An 18,303-nucleotide genomic window follows, 5' to 3' on the forward strand; every position below is an offset into this window, starting at 1 on the left:
TTGGTTTTTCTCCGGTACCGGGAACCGAACTCACGACCTTGCGCTTGCCAGGCAGGCGCTTTTGCCGCTGAGCTAAATCCCCAGCCCTTGAGGATGTGATTTTAATACGAGGTCAACAATCATTTTTTTACAGGTAACTGGGCAGGGATTCTCTTACGACAATAGAAAATCTTCTAATCATAGATATTTGACTTTGGAATTGTGGTGGCACGGGCAGTGATAGAATAGCCAGGCATGGTGGCATATGCCTGTAATCCCAGCACTTGGGAGACTGAAGCAGAAGGATTCCTGGGAGTTCATGGCCAACCTGGGCTACATAGTGAGTTCAAACCCACCCTGCATTACAAAGCAAGACCCTATCTCAAAAAAAATTAATTCCTGATTATGTTTAACTTTGATTGAAAGTCAAAATAATTAGTAGTGCTTGGGGATGCACTGATGGATGAGGCACCAAGGGGAAATAATTGGTCATTTATAAATTGATGGATCAATGATCAGTAATTACAAAAGAGAGTCATAAATAAATAATGCTAGCAACAGACAGAAGCTGTCTGCTTGGGCAGGAGATAGAGCTCAGCAGCACAGCACCTGCCTGGCAATTGCGAAGCCATGAGTTTGATTCCCGGTACCCACCTCCCCAAAAAGAAGCTGTCTCCTTTTCATATTTTGGCCCAATACTAAACTACCCTAGGTAAAAAGATTCATTGGTCAACAGCCTGAAATCTTTTCCTTAGCTGTCTTTCAGAGAGAAGTTGCTTTTTAACTTGTGCTTTCCCTTGGTCTCTAAAGTTCTCTTCAGAGACAAAAGTAACTCCACCACAGGCTGGGCCCTGTACATAAGGTCTGAGTTTTTCTCTACCCACAGGCCCAGTGGCTTGAAGATGGCCTTCCCCCAGGCTGAGTTTGTACTGACAGTGCTTCTATCTCTGCCATGGGAGAGGCCCTAAACTTCCTAACTGCCTTTCAGAGACTCATATTTTATTTTATAAATAGTAGTTATAGGCTTTATATACCTATCACAAAGATTATCTGTACAAAATCAAGAAATGGTGCGCTAATTGATGCCAACCAAGCTAGAGTACCGGTCTTGTGGATATGGCGGACAAGGGGTGTTTCCTGGCTGTTGTTTTTAGTGTAAGACACACCTGGAGAACTTATTCTAAATGACCTTTAAGAGGGAAACCTATTTTGGAATTGTTCTTTCTGTCATTTAAAAATAGGGCAGGACATTGATACAGGACAAATATAACTCCCAACCTGCTAGATGTCAGATATGCCGAGTTCCTGTCCCTCGAAATCTAAGAATGAATTCCAAAGAACAGTGGAGGTTAAGAGTAGGAAAGATTTATTTAGAGGTAGCTCCTAAGAGACAAGAGGGATCCCAGAAGTGAGTGGCCACTGAGGCCCTTTGACAGGGGTAGTTTACACAGCAAAGTCACAAGGTATGTATGTGAGTCAAACTATGATCCACCTACAGGATTACAACTGTAGCTGCCTCACTAATATTGATCCAATAGGGAAGCGGTCACATAGCAAGGGTAAGTGAAAAGAACAAAGGTATTTGGGATGCCAAGATGTTCTGGTTACCCACCTGGGTGACTGATGCTTACCTGGACTTCCTGGACCAGGTAGTACTAACTAAAGTATAATCCCAAGTTACTGCTTATCCCTTAGGCAGCCATGTAGGTCTGGTCATGCATCTTTATCTTGAGGCCTGGCCTTCTTCAGATGCACCTCCAGCCACAATTCTTATGTCTTTATTTCTTTCTGCTGACTCCCTTGAGAGCCCAGTCTCTCTCTGACTGTATATTAATTTCTATCTAACTTAGTGCCTGTAATAATCTGCCTACAAGCCAGATCTCCAAGTCCAAAAGGGGAGAAGGAACTATCCTTTGCATGGTGCGGCCCTTAGGACCACCTGTGCTCTGCTCATGTGTAGCAGTCACACATCTTGCTTAGAGCAGACTTCAGGGCTGAGCCTGTTGCTGGCTGGAGGTGGAAACTGAGGGAATATGTTCCAGAAAATTTGTCTTCCTTTTGGCCTCCCACTTTCTTATTCAATGTGAATTATTCCAATACCATATTATCTAGCCAGCCAACCTGCAGGTATTTATTGAGCATGTGTGTGCTACTCTATCTTAGTTGCCAAAGGGCATATAGAAAGAGAAATCTTATACATGGGTGTAAAAGTGACTACGCAAAGCCATGCATGGTGGCACACACCTGTAGTACCAGCACTTGGGAGGCTGAGGCAGGAGGGTTGCCATGAGTTTGAGCCCTTGCCTGGGTTACATAGTGAGTTCAAGGCCAGCCTGAACTACATAATGACATCCTGTCTCAAAAACAAACAAACAAAAAAGTGACACACAAACTTGTATGAAAGGCACCATTGGCCCTTGATCATCCTCCAGTTAGGTTTTTTACTTCTGGTACTCAGCAGCCCCAGGGTTCAGCCTCTATGCTCTAGTCCTGATACACTATTATGTACATGCTGATAATAGTACATGAGATGATTTTAAATTATACAGAACATGATTTGGGGTGGCAGGTGGACAAGAATAAAACAATCACATCTTGAGAAAGTAATTCCCTTTTCAGTTCACTTTCAAATTTAGATTACTGTATATCTGTATTTGGGGTTAGGCCATGAATAGGCTCTACCACTTACAGTGTTACCTCCTTTTCAAACAAGAAGTGAGCCTCATACTTGACAGTGACATTTTATTTTGTCAACTGTAGTTATTTAGAATTTGATGACTTTTTTTCTGGGATTACTTTCTCCTCCTCCTTCTTCTTTATCCTTTGCTTTTTTTTTTTTCTTTTTTCTGGTTTGTAGTTCAGAGTGGCTTTGAACTCATTAAGCAGCCCAGGCTGGCCTCGAACTTGCAGGGATTCTTCTGTCTTGGCCTCCAGAGTGCTAGTATTACAGGCGTGTACCACCACACCTGGTCTCTCTCTCTCTCTCTCTCTTCTTTCTTCCCCATTTTTGGAGATTGAACCCAAGGCCCTCTCATTGTGCATCCTTGGTCATTTTAAAAATTGCTTTTTTAAAGCCAGGTGTGGTGGCACATGATGATAATCCCAGCACTTGGAAGGCTGAAGCAAGAAGATTGCCTTGAGGCCAGCATGGTCCACTTGGTGAGTTCAAGTCCAACCTGAACTGCATAGCAAGACCCTATCTTGAAAAACAAAACAAAACAACAACAACAAAATCACTTATTCTGAGACAGGGTCTCACTATGTCCTAAATCACTCAGGCTCAGTTTGAATTTTTAATCCTTCCACCCCCATCTCCAGAGTGCTGGGATTACAGGTGTGCAACACCACATGGGCTAGGACTACATTCTGTATATGACAGGTGACACTAATAGGGTATAAACTTTTATTTTCACATGAATGTATTTATGTATTAGAAGAGTTAGTCAATTTAAGAATATATGTATTAAGCCAGACACAACGATTTACACTTGTAATTCCAGCACTCTGGAGGCTGATGCAGGAGGATCCCAAGTTCAAGCCCAGCCTGGGCTACATAGTGAGTTCAAAACCAGAACGACATAGTGAGACCCTATCTGCAAAAAAAATTAAGCAAATAATATAGATAGTTGAAATCCTGATGCTGTTGTACAAATGATTAAGGTTTAGAACATTTCTTTTTTTTCCTCCAGCACAACTAGTTATTATTTGTGGTCCATTCTTGCCCTATTTGGCCTAAACCAATTCAGAATTGTGGTAATGGGTGAGAGTCATATAAACACTATAATAAAGCTTTTAGATCTAAACTGAAGAGATCTTTTTAAAGGTAGAAATGTTTAAAAAGACAAGATAATTATAGTAGGTGAAACTGTCACAAGGTTGTAAGCAAGTGCCCTACCACTGAGCTATATCCCTGCCCTTTTGAAATTTTACTTTAAAATAAACTCTTGCTAAATTGTCCAAGCTGGCCTCTGACTTGCAGCCCTCCAGCTTCAGCCTGCCAAGCATCTGGGTTAGGTAGGTGGGGGCCACCACACTCAGCTGAGATTTTTTAGTATTCTCTCTTGTAGCAACCATGGGAAATACTTTCCAGGCTACAAAACTGAGGCTCAGCAAAGTAAAAGTAAAATAAACAAAATCTGCTCTTGGATATTCAAGTAATAAGGAGTAGAGCTAAAATTTTTCAGCAACACCCTCTGTCTCTGATGCCTGGAGCCTCTGGCCATGGGGTACCTCCTTGTTCCCCCTAAGATAAAACCTAGAGGAGTCACACAGATGAAGAATCTGGGGAACTGAGGACAGTATGGGAACAAACACATGGTAATATGACACGGTGAAACTCTGAAATGCTATGGAAACACATTCAGAGTGAGAGAGACCGGTAGGAGGAAGTCAGGGGTCTCCTGTGGGAGAGGGGAGTCGCTGCACTTACCTGTCCTGTCCGCACGGCTCTTTGCTATACAAGCATCGTTTTAGTGCCAGGTTGGCCTTCATGCCTCCCACTGACCTCAGGTACTCGGGAAGGAGACTTAAGTGTTCCTGCTGCCTTATTTCTATCTCTGGGAATGCTGCAGCCCTTTCTCAAGTGGACTTCTGACCTCAGGACGCGTGGAAGCAGGCAGGCTGTGCCTGTTTTTGGAGACAAGGCTCCTGAAAGCTCCACCGCGATACCCTACCGCCTTTCTAGCCCAGGGTCCCAGGCCAGCTCTTCGTCAGGAGTCTGGGCAAGAGTTCCGAGTGTGCTTACAAATCATACTGTGCCGTCATCACCCACGGCTTCAAACCTACAGCTGGGAGTAAATATCCCCTTAGATACACTGTAGGAACCCCACCTCTTGCCCATCTAATAAATCAGATCTCTGAATCCTTGACATCATTCCAAGGATACCTGGTTTTATGTTAGCTTGTAGAACCCTTCCAATGAAAATTAAGATAATGAATATAAAAGCAGTTCATAGACTCCAAAGACCCAGAAAAATACACAAGCCTGTATCAGGAGTGCTTTCTTAGTCATTCCGGCTTTGGTCTTAGATCTCTGTCCTTGTTTCCATTCTCACTCTCCCAGCTGATTGTATCTGCCACACGGTTTTCATTACTCTCTATCTGCTAGTGACACGCAAATCTGCGTGTCTAGTTTAGAGCCCTTCACAGGACTGCAGATTTTTTATTTCTGACAGATTGACAGATCTGTTTCAGTGCGTCCCACAGATACCTTAGAGGAAATAGAACTTGTCCCTTTCTCACCCAGCCTTGCTCATCTTTGGATTCTGTCTCACTGGGGTTACTATTAATCATGCAGCCACCTGAGCTAGGCACTGAAGAGCCCTCCTGGACCTTTCCTTTGCTCTCATCCCCTGGCATCCAAGACCCTTAAATCTGTTGCTTTTTCCCAAATTCACTAATCTGGGTGCTCGCTTGTCATGCCCTATGTTACTTGCTTTCACCTCGGTTATTTCCTCTGGTCATCTTTGTCCCCAGCTGTGTTGCATTGGTGTACCTGCTCACTTCTACTGCCAAGCTATTTGTAAAATTAAACCTTTCCGTACATCTCCCCTGCATAAAGCCTTTCAACAGCACCACAGGGCACAATCCAGACTTATTAACCCATTACACATAACACTCTCCCTATTCGCTTCTTCCGGTTCTTTGGACTCCTTCTCCTCTCACTCTTGTTTCTCTCTATATCTTTTTTTTTCCGTCTTTTTGAGACTTTGCTACCCCTGGATTTTCCCTCTGAAATGTGATCTCCTTCTGTCATCAATCCCCTGCTCCTACCCCACTAAATCCTATTCTTGATTTAAGATTCAATTCAGACATCCTTTTTCAAGAAGCATTTTTGACTAATGCCATCCCCTGGACCATTATGTACTAGTATATCTTAGGTATACCTCTATCGATGCATAGACCTCACTTATTATTGCTTTTTTTTACTTCTTGTAATGACTATGTTATACATGTGTCCCCTCTCCTGTTCTTTGCAGACAGACAATATCGTTATATCCTCTATTTCTTAGTGTATGGAATAAACTAAGCCTCCAGTACTTATTTGAATGAATGTCAGGAAAGTCATTTTAGCTTGAAAATATCTTCAAGGTAAACACTGAAAAATTACTTTAGCTAAATCTCATTTATCTTGCATTTTCTTCTTTCAACTCCCTGAGCATTTTAGCTAGGGAATTGAATCTATTTCTCTGAATCTGTTTTCAGTTTATGTCAACAATTTCACAGAGACATAACAAAAAGACATTCCGTGAGCATGTCAGGGCCCAACGTGGTGTTTATAGGTTCTGACTTCTCCCCTTGTCTTCTCACTACTTGGTCTCCAAAGAGCTCCAGCGAGAAGAGACAAAAACATCTCAGCGCAGCTCTCTCCTGGAACCAAGCGCAGAGCGGAGCTCAAGTATGGCCACCTGGGGGCAGTGTGGACTTCAGATGTTTTTTTCCAGCGGGATTTGAGGAGTCCTATTCTTCAGCAATCCCAGTCTTGTGTGCCATTTCTCCTCAGCTTCCTTTGTTCTATCTTCAGATGACCTTTATTTAGTTCACCTCTAACTCAAGCGCCCACAAAATTGGTGACGGAAGGCCCGGGGGTGAGGTTCACTCACAGAGCAACTCCCTCACCCTTATGCACACTTCCAGCCTCCTCCACTCCTCAGAGGCATCATAAACAAAGCTGGTGGCTTTTTTAGCCAGGTAACATGAATACTTTAAAGAAAAGACTGAGACTCAGGAAGTCTCTAAAGCGCCAGGTTACATCACATATATGTTATTCCAGTAGCTTGACCTACAATAACCTTGTCTCCACTCAAGAACTTCATTAACAGTTCATATTTAGGGACTGCATGTCATCCATGTGATTAAAACAGAGTGGATTTCCAGGAAGAGAGGGGAGCAGTAAGCAGCAGCTGGTGAACGTCTCCGAGTTTCACAATCCAGACACTGGAATATATCAACTTGGGAAAGAAAAGAAGGAAGGAGGTGGATCCCTGGGAAGCAGAAGGGTCAGAAAACGGTGAATTGGAGAGCAGAAGGAAAGTGAAGAGACAGATCTCAGGGCAGAAAAAGGAATGGCAAACTGTGCTTTCTCCCTGACTCCAGGCTTGTGGTGTGAGAGAGGAGGGTCAAATCTGCACAGTGAAGGCAGTTGACTCCAGAGGCCTCCGCGGAGCAGCACATCAGGGGAACAGAGCAGGAGATGCCGCGAATTACAACAGCTGGTGAATGACTGCAGTCCAAGTGTCTCCCAGAGAGGGAACACAGCCAGACACCATCTTAGGGAGGGGCCAGCTGAGCCCAGGACTCAGAGCAGCCACGGGTTGGCTCACTCTAAGGGCTTCCAGAAAATAGGTGATGTACAGCAATGGGCAACACTCAGAGGGTCAGGGAGCCAAGGTCAGGCTGGCAAGAGATGTGCAGAGTGCTGTAGGCCAAACACTCAGGCCCCAACCCCCACAACCAGAGGCCAGGATCACCCTGAACTTCTGCGGAGTTAAAGGCACCAGAATTGGTACCTCATCCTATTGCTGCTGCTGGCTTGCTGGAATTCTCCAGTACCCTAATCATCCAGGATGGATCTGGCCTCTGTCTGACTTCTTTGTCTACTAGAGACAGTATAGGTACACCCTGAATTGGACACTACCTCAAAACTGTGGGCCCCAGAAGATGATCACAGGTGTGAAGATCACAGAGAAAACTTTTTTCCTTTTTTTCTCTTTTCTTTTTTTCTTGATTATTTGTTTTTGTTTTTTTCATGAATGCGAACATTGGTTTTAGTTTTGTTTTGGTTTTGTTTAGTTCTAGTTTTTGTCTTTTCCTTTTTTCTTTCCCTCCTGTCCGCTTCACCAATTTCCCAAAGCTTGGGTAGTCTTCCTTTGTCCTTCAGCCTTGCTTCTAATCTCTTTTTCTTATTTTATTTCTCTATTTGTTCCTCTTATCACTTTAAAAGTTTCTCCCAAAGGTAAAATTACTCTATTGATGGGATATTTACTGTATATAATTTTCTGATTTGTTTCAGATTTTTATTATACAACTGTATATCTTGCACCCATGGTTTAAGGTGGCAGATTAACTGTTACCACAGCTTGTCATTTTCTAGATTGTACTTGGTGCTATTGTTATTATTGATTATACTACTTCAGCAAAGGTGTTATAGTTGTTGTGATCAACAACCACTTGTATACCAATACAGAGATTGTCTAGGGGTCATAAACAATACTATAATTCATCACCAAAGAACTGGGTGGTAGGGCAAATAGGCAGCAACTTGTCATCCCTGATAAATTGAGGAAGCAGGATCTTAGGACAGACTCAAAAGCCAAGTCACCTATACCTGGAAGACATCTCTGAAAAGCAGTCATTTCGTAAGGAGGTTTTGATACTAGTAACAAGTCTACCTACCATAAACAATTTACAAGCATCAATGCATAAAACAAACTTTAAAAAAAGAGAAAACAAGAAGATGTAGAAGCAAGATATAGCCCCAGGCCTCCAGCAAACCCAAGGCAAATCCAAAGGGCACTGAGGTGGAAGAAATCAAAAGCTACCCAGCTAAACTTTCTGAAATGGTAGCAGCAGAAGCAGATAAAGGAGGCTCTAGAAGAAACAAATCAGAAGTAATGCCACAGATAACTAAAAAGACAATGACTGTAATGAAAGACATGGTTAGTGAATCGAGAGCAGGTACAGATTTTAAAAATGGAGGAGCTTAGGAAAGTGATCAAAATCATGAATGCTCCCACATAAGGAAGAACTGGACTCCATGAAAGAGATTCAAACAGATATCCAGGAGATTTAAAATTCTATTGAAATTATACATAGCACAATCAACCAATGTGAGGACAGAATATCAGATCTAGAAAACACACGTGCAGTTAGCAATCATCAAATGAAAGACTTCTTAAAAATAGCAAGGGACCATGAAAAACCCAATAGCTGCTAGATGATGCAGAGAAGAATAACATAAGATTGACAGGACTCAATGAAAAAATCAGAACACAATACAAAGAGCTTAAAAAAACCTGCTCCCAAAAGTAACGAAAGAAAACTTTCTAAGCATGGAAAAAGAGTTTGACATGCAGATAAGTGATACAGAACTCAAATTATCCATGATCAGAAAAAACTACACCAAGGCATAGAAGTCAAGATTCCAGAAATTCAACACAAGAACAGAATATTAAAAGCTGCTAGAGAAAAGAAAAAAATCCCCTATAAAGGAAAGCACATTGGAATGACAGCAGACTTTTCAACCCAGACCCTTAAGTCTGGGAGAGTTTAGGTGAAGTATTTCAAACCCTGAAAGAAAACAACCACCAACCCAGATTGATGTACCTTGCAAAATTATCTTTCAAAATTGATAGAAAAATAAGATACTTTCCTGATAAAGAACATCTGAAGAAATTTATGACCACCAAATCAGCACTCCAAAAAAGTTCTGAAGGATATTCTAGAAAAAGACAACAAAGACACCAACTCCATGAATCTCAATAGAATGAACCCACCAAGCAAGGCTGGCAATTAAACACAGGGGAAAGAAAGGGAGCCAACAACAGGAAAATAATATGACAAGGATAAGTCAGTACATATCAGTTATAACCACCAATATAAATGGTCTCAATTCACCAATCAAAAGAAAAAGACTGGCAGAATGGGTCGAGAAGCAAGATCCAACAATATGCTCCATACAAGAAATCCATTTAACTCAAAATGCATAAACTGAAAGTCAAAGGATGGAAAACAACACTCCACATGACAGGAACTTAGGAGTAACAATTCTATTTGCAGACAAAGTAGATTTCAAGCCAAGACTGATCAGAAGAGACAAGGAAAGTCACTACATACTTCTTAAGGAGACAGTCCAAAAGGAAGAGATGACAATCATAAATGTATATGCATCAAATACCAGTGCATCCAACTACGTAAAACAAACATTAGTTGACATGAAAAATCAACTAAGCACTGACACAAATATAATGGGGGACTTCAGTACCCCACTGTCACAAATAGACAGATAAAACTAGACCAAAAAATCTACAAAGAAGTATTACAGCTGAACCAAATCTTTGAACAAATGGACTTAGTAGATGTCTAAGAGTGTTCCACCCCACAATAAAATACACATTTTTCTCAACTGCATGTGGGACTTTCTGCAAAATAAACCTCGTACTAGCCCACAGAACTTGCTTAAGTAAATGCAAGGGAATTGAAATTATTCCATGCATATTAGCAGATGATAGTGCAATGAAATTAGAAATCAATGGCAAAAGAAACCACAAAAGTTACATAAACACATGGAAATTAAGTAAAAGCTACCGGAACAACCAATGGGTCACAGAAGAAATTAGACAGCTTCTATAGTTAAACAATAATGCCAATACAACATACTGGAAGTTATGGGATACAATGAAAACAGTCCTATAAGGAAAATTTATAGTGGTGAATTCCCACATTAGAAAAACAGTGAGCTCAAATAAATAAACTAATGTTAAACCTCAAGCTGCTAAAAGAGCAAGTTAAACCCAAACCATGTATGAGGGAAGAAATTATAAAGATCAAAGCAGAAATTCATGCAATTAAGACTAAGAAAATAATACAAAGGATCAATGAATCAAAGCGTTGGGTCTTTAAAACATTAAATAAAATATACAACCCTCAGCCAAACTTATAAAAAAAAAAGGGAAAGACTCAAATCCATTCAATTAGAGGTGAAATTGTAGGGGACAGCAACTCTTAGCATATCATTTTAAATAGAATAATTCTAGTCTTAGTGTAAGCCTCAAAATGTGTCTTGAGAAACATCCCAGAGGGGGTGTAAAAAGTTAACTTTGCAGTCCTGACTTAGCCCTGGAATGCTTCTCCAAAGACAAAGAACAACCGGGCCCAGATAACCACCTATGACCTTGCCTGGGTTGTTTCATCCCTTCCCTGGCCCTAGATAAACATTGTAACCATAAAGGAAATGTATGGTTATCTAACGGGGGTCATATAAAACAGAGTACAGAAAGTATATATCATTGTGGTTGGTCTCATGACCAGAGCCTGACCCGGTCATGTGGCACAAGGAAAACAATGTGTGGCCAGGGCTACAACATGCCAAGCTATTACCATGGAAACCAAAAATGTATATAAGGTGGGAATAAAGGCAGGCCTCTCGCCCAGTTCCCTGATTGGCAAATGAGGAGGATGTGTGGCTAGCCTCAAATTAAAGCTCTGCTTGTTCTGAATAGAGTCTTTTTTGGTTTCTTGTGGAATACAACCTGAATTCTGCCATTACAAAATCAAAATGGATCCTGCAGAAATCCAGAAATCCACCTACTCTGAGAAACTACACTCCAGTAAGATAGAAAACACAGCAGGAATAGACAGATTCCTTGATACATATGAATTACCAAAATTGAATCATGAAGATACAAAAATTCTAAATAACCCAATATCAGCCAATGAATTTGAAAAGTAATTTAAAAAACTACCAACAAAGAAAAGACCAGGTCCTGACTTATAATTTACTGCTGAATTCTATAAGAACTTTAGAGAAGATTTAATGCCACTTCTCCTCAAACTCTTTAATGAAATTGAAAGGGAAGCAATACTTCCAAACTCATGCCTGGAAACAAGCATTATCCTGATACAAAACCAGAGAAAGATCCAAGAAAACTACAGGCCACTCTCCTTAATGAACATAGATGCAAAAATCCTCAATAAGATACTGGCAAACAAAATGCAGAAACCATCAAGATTATACACCATGACCAAGTAGGATTCATCCCAGGGATGCACAGATGGTTCAAAATATGCAAATCAATAAATATAATACACCATATTAACAGAACCAAGGATAGAAACCGTATGATCATCTCAATAGATGCAGAAAAAACATTTGACAAAGTCTAACATCCATTTATCATAAAAACCCTACAGAAAATTGGGATAGGTCTTTATTTCAATCTGATAAAAGCCATCTATGACAAATCAATAGCCAACATTGCACTAAATTGTGAAGAACTGAAAGCTTTTACTCTAAAATCAGGAACAAGACAAGGATGCCCACTGTTGCCAATCTTATTCAATATAGTTCTGGAAACATCAGCCAGAGCAATTAGAAAAGAAAAAGAAATAAAAGGAATAAGGATAGGAAAAGAAGATGTTAAATTATCATTATTTGAGGATGTCATAATACTCAATATAGAAAAACCCAAAAACTTCATCAAAAGACTCCTGGATTTAATAACCAAACTTAGCAGCATAGCTGGATACAAAGTCAACACTTAAAAATCAATAGCATTCACGTACACAAATAACATACTGAGAGGAAAACTGAGGAAACAACAGTTTTCACAATAGCATCAAGAAAAATGAAATACTTAGGAATCAATCTAATGAAGGAAGTAAAAGGATTTTACATTGAAAACTACAATACTCTGAAAAAGGAGATTGAAGAAGACACCAGAAAATGGAACGATATCCCTTCTTCTTGGATAGGCAGAGCCAATATAGTGAGAATGGCCATACTTCTAAAACTGTTACACAAATTTTAATGGAATCTTTATCAAAATACCAATAACATACCTCACAGAACTAGAGAAAACAATCTTGAAATTCATTTGGAACCATAAAGGACCTAGAATAATAAAAGCAATTCTGGGCAACAAATGCAAGGCAAGGAGCATCATGATCCCTGACTTGAAATTATACTACAAAACTACTGTGATAAAAACAGGTTGGTATTGGCAAACAGACTCAGGAATCAGTGGAATAGAATAAAAGATGTAGAAACATTTCCAAACACACTCAAGCAATTTGTTTGACAAATTGGTCCAAACAGCTTCACTACAAGAAAGACAGCCTCTTTAAAAAAATGGTGATGGGAAAACTGGCTTTCCACATGCCAAAGATTAAAACAAGGCCTATGTCTCTTACATGCACCAAACTAAAATCAAAACTGATCAAAGATCTAAATATTAAAACAGAAACACTTAGTCTGCTAGAAGATAAAATAGGTAAAACTGTTGAAGACATAGGTATAGGTGAAGACAATGAACAAAACCCCAGTTGCACAGGAAATATTACAAAGAATCAACAACTGGGATCTCATTCTATTAAAAAGCTTTTACAAGCTGGGTGTGGTGGCATATGTCTGTAATCCCAGCACTCGGGAGGCTAAGGCAGGAGGATTGCTGTGAATTTGAGGCTAGCATGGGCTACATAAAGGAGTTCAAGGCTGGCCTGCTCTACATAGTGAGATCCTATCTCAAAAAAAGCTTCTGCATAACAAAACAAAACTAACAGAGTGAAGAGACAACCCACAGAATGGGACAAAATTTTTACCAGCTATTCCTCAAAGGACTAATATCTAGAATATATAAAGAATTCAAAAAAAATCAAGTCCCCCCAAATTTGACGATCCAGTCGAAAAATGGGCATCTTAAATGAATAGATATTTCTCAGGTGAAGAAGTACAAGCAGCAAATAAATATGTGAAAAAATGTCCAACATCACTGGTCATTTGAGAAATGCAAATTAAAACAACACCGAGATTCCAGCTCACCACAGAAAGAATGGCTATCATAAAGAAATCAATCAGTAACAAATGCTGTGAGACTGTGGAGAAAAAAAGGAACCTTCTCCACTGTGGGTAGGAGTACAAATTGATGCAACCAATATGGAAATCAATATGGAGATTTCTCAAAAAACTAAAAGTAGAGGTTCCATTTGACCCAGCTATTCCCCTTTGTGATATGTTACAGAATGAATTAAAAGCATCATTCCACAGCCATATATTCACACCCATCTTTATAGAAGCACAATTTGTACTAGCTAAATCTTGGAAACAGCCCAGATACCCATAATCGGATGAATGGTTAAGGAAAATGTGGGTTTTATATACAATGGAGTAGTGCTACTCTGCCGTATAAAGGATAAACTTGAGACATTTTTAGGTAAAGGGATGCACCATGAGACCACAATCTTAAGTGAAATAAATTGGACATACATGTTTAAATATCGAATTGTTTCTCCTGTGTAAGAAATGAAAAGTCCAAGTAAGGACCAAAATGGATGACAATTATTGGGAAGTCAGAAAAAGCTGTTCAAATAGAAAGGGGAACAAAGGGGGGGATGGATGGAAGGGAAAAGAAAAAAGAGACTAGAAGAAAAAAATGGAAACAAAGCTTTTGTAAATAAGGAGGAGACGAAGGGTTGAAAGGAGAGAAGAATGGGGAAAAAAGAAGAATCAAGATATATCATGTAAAAAAAAAAGATATATCATGTACAGGTACAAATTCCCTACAATGAACATGATCATTATGTATCTCAAAAGTGTACCAATAAAATTAATTTTAAAAATAAATAAAACAAAAAAACACAAAGAATGGAAGCTGGTGTTAAACAATGTTAACAGGGCTGGGGATTTAGCTCAGCGGCAAAGCGCCCGCCCGGCAAGCGCAAGGTCGTGAGTTCGGTTCCCGGTACCGGAGGAAAAAAAAAAAAAAAAAAAAAAAAAAAAAAAAAAAAAAGGTTAACAGATATAACTTTGTCCTGTGATGTACAACTCATGTAAATGTCATATTTCTTCAGTTTTATAAATTCAACACAGTTAGCTTTCATCTTCCAGTGGGTGGAAAATCCAATCTTGTCCCTTCTCCAGGAGCTTAAAGTATCTGAGGTAAGACATCTCTGCCAGTCCCTGCCATCCCTGGGGAGCTTTACCCGTGACAAGACGAAACCTGAGACCTGGGGCTGATTTCAAAGACTAATCGTTTGACTTCTTTTTCTGAGATGTGGGAAGTCCTGTTCTCTAAAACAAAACATCCATGGTTACTCTTTGGGGATGAGGAGTGTGGAGGTAGAGGATCAATCCATTCTTTAATGAACAGTAATGGCTGACTCTAAAGAAATAAGAGTCAATTCCTCAAGCAGGTTATCCTGTCAAACACTGAGTCAGTGCTTATCTAGAGGTTTATTCTGAAAGTCTGGGGCCCTTCTGAGAAGAAATAGGAATCCACATTGACACTCCTCTAGCCTGAGATTGGTTAGAATTAAGCAACAAACTTAGATCCCTCCATCTTTTGTGTAGGGTCCCAGATTAATTGTGGAGGGTGAGGCTGGTATTCCCAGATTCTAATCCCGGGGAGCTAGTCTAATTCAGACCTTCCCATTCCCCAACCTCAGGAGGAGGTTTGACAAACCTACGAGAGTATTCCTAGATCCCAGTGATCCCTGGAATAGTATAGCTGTTTAACAAGATAGTAGAAAAAAGCTCCCTTGACCACTGATTGCTTCCTTCTCTCTTTCTCTCTCTCTTTCTTTCTATTCTCTCTCTCTCTCTCTCTCTCTCTCTCTCTCTCTCTCTCTCCCTTCCTTCCTTCCTTCTTTCTTTCCTTCCTTCCTTTTTTCTCTCTTTCATTCTCTTGATTGCTGCTCTTTTATTATTACATGTTTGCAGTACATACTGATTACATGAGTCATGGGAGTTTGTACATTTACATAGCACATCTTGATTTTTTTGTTGCCTTCCCCTCCCATTCCTCCCTGCTCCTCCAATTCTTGTCCACCTTCCCATCTGGAAAAGCTCTATTTTCATTTTCTCTTCAACTCTCTCTCTTAAAAATCCTCTTTCTTTCCCTGCCTCTCCCTCCATTTCTTGTTTCCTTTTCCATTTGAAAAAGGTTTCCCTAGTTTCTATTATCTATCCTTCATCTTGCTCTTTATAGTTTGGATTTCTCATATAAGAAAGCAGGTGATATTTAACTTGTGTGTCTGGCTTATTTTATTTAATGTCATGATCTCAAGGTGTATCAATTTTTAATGTTTCAAGTTTTTCCTTCTTTACAGTAGAGTAGTATTCCATTGTGTGTAAGTAAATAATGTATTTTCTTAATCCAGTTATTTGTTGATGGGCTTATAGGCTGTTTTAAGATTCAGCTACTATAAATTGTGCTATTATAAACATGGGTATGCATGTATCACTATAACATGATGTCTTTAACTCTGTGGAGAAGATACCTAGAAAGGGTTTAGCTTGGTCAATTTTTTTAGTTTAAAGAGAAAACAAAAACAAAATAATGAAAACAAAGATATGAACAAAACAACACAAAAACAATAAAAATGATACAGAATTTCAAACAAGGTGATAGGAGATTGACAATAGTTGCTGTATTGTGTATTGTTATCTCCAAATTGGTTACTCAACCCAGGTGTAGTGGCACATACCTGTAATTCCAGCACTTGGGAGGCTGAGGCAGGAGGATTGTTGTGAGTTTGAGACCAGGCTGGGCTACAAAGTGAGCTCAAGGCCAGCCTGAATTGCATAATGAGACCCTGTCTCAAAAAAACAAAAACAAAGACAACAAATTGGTTACTCAGATAACCAAATATAGGTATGTAAGATTGATCAAATAATTAAGCATTAACTGTTCCTTTCAATAAACCAATAGAAATTAGTAGTACAAATACCTTTGCTATCTTGTGTATATATATGCATTTTTTCCCTTCCTTCTTTTCCTTTCTTTTCTTCTCTTTTCTTTTCTTTTCTTTTCTTTTCTTTTCTTTTCTTTTCTTTTCTTTTCTTTTCTTTTCTCTTTTCCCTCATCCCAGTTGTTCTTTCCTTTTGAGCAGTTTCTTTCCCTTTTACAACATCTATTGTACCTTTCAGATTTTATTTACTCTTTCAGGTACTTACACTAGAGAGACAGTATGATGTTTACACATGTGAATCTGATTTATTTCACTTATGAGTATGGTCTCTAGTTGCATCTATTTACCTATAAAGCCTCTAGTTTATCTTCCTTTATAGCTGAGTAATGCTCCATTGTATAAAAATACCACATCTTTTTTATCCATTTCTCAGTTGATGGGCATTTTGGTTCTTTCCAAGATTTAGCTATTACAAATTGTGCTACAAACATGGGTGCACATATATCGCTGTGGTATGATGTTTTCAGTTTGTCTGGAAAAATACCAAAAAGGAAAGTAGCTGGATTGAATGGGATCTCTAATCCTAGTTTACTGAGGAATCTCCAGACTGATTTCCACAGTGGTTGTACCAGTCTACACTCCCACCAACAGTGGAGAAGGGTTCCTTTTTCCCCACAGCCCCTCCTAGCTGGGTCAAATTTTTAATTTTAGTTTTTTGAGGTATCTCCATATTGATTTCCATAGTAGTTGTACTAGTTTACATTTCCACTTACAATACAAAGGGTTCTGTTTTTCCACTGAAGCCTTACCAGCATTTATTATTTTATTTCTTCATGATAGCCATTCTCTCTGGAGTAGGATGGTATCTCAATGTTGTTTGAATTTGTGTTTCTCTAGTGGCCAGAGATATTGGACATCTTTTCATATATTTATCAGCCATGTGCACTTCTTCTGAGAAGTCTCTATTTATTTCAGTTTTCCATTTTTATTAGGTCTTTTATTTTGTGGTTTTCCATCCTTTTTAGTTCTTTTTATAGTCTAGCTGTTAGTCCTCTCTCTGAGGAACAGCTTCCAGAATTTTTTCCCATTCTGTATGTTGTCCCTTCACCCTGTCAGTTTTTTCCTTTGATGTGCAGGAGCTTTTTATTTATTTATTTATTGTTGTTTTTAGTTTTTTGTTTTTGTTTTTGTTTTTGTTTTTGTTTTTGTTTTGTTTTGTTTTGTTTTGTTTGCGACAAGGTCTCACTATGCAGTTCAGGCTGGCCTTGAACTTTGTAGCCCAGGCTGGCCTCAAACTCACAACAGTCCTGGGATTGCAGGTGTGTGCCACCACGCCCGCTGTGCAGAAGCTTTTTAATTTGGTGTGATCCCATCTGTTGATTCCCAGTGTTTTTTTCTTGTCTCACTGGGGTTCTGTTCAGAAAGTCCTTGTGTATACCTGTGTCTTCAAGAGTTTTACATATTTTATCTTCCAGCAGGTTGTTCATTTTAACATTTAGATCTTTGATCCATTCTTATTTTAGTTTAGTACATGGTGAGATAAATGGGCCAGACTCAGTCTTCTACATGGCCATATCCAATTTTCTCAGCACCATTTATTAAAGAGCTTATCTCTCCTCCAGGGTATATTTTTGGTCCCTTTGTCAAAGATTGAATAGTTGAATGTGTCTGGGATTGTTTTTATTTCCTCTATTCTCTTCCACTGATTCAAATTTCTGTTTCTGTGCATCATGCTGTTTTTAGCACTTTGTAAGTAACTTTATAATATAGTTTTGTAATATAATTTCACACCTGGGATTGTGATGCCTCTTGCATTGTTGTTACCTATTGTTACCCAGAATTGCTGTTGCTATTCTGGGTCTCTTGTCCCGTGTGAATTTCTGGGCTGTTCTGTGAGGAATGCTGTTGGTGTTTTGATTG

The sequence above is a fragment of the Chinchilla lanigera genome, unplaced genomic scaffold (assembly GCF_000276665.1).
Source record: "Chinchilla lanigera isolate Chin_1 unplaced genomic scaffold, ChiLan1.0 scaffold00021, whole genome shotgun sequence".
In the NCBI taxonomy this organism is placed as follows: Eukaryota; Metazoa; Chordata; class Mammalia; order Rodentia; family Chinchillidae; genus Chinchilla; species Chinchilla lanigera.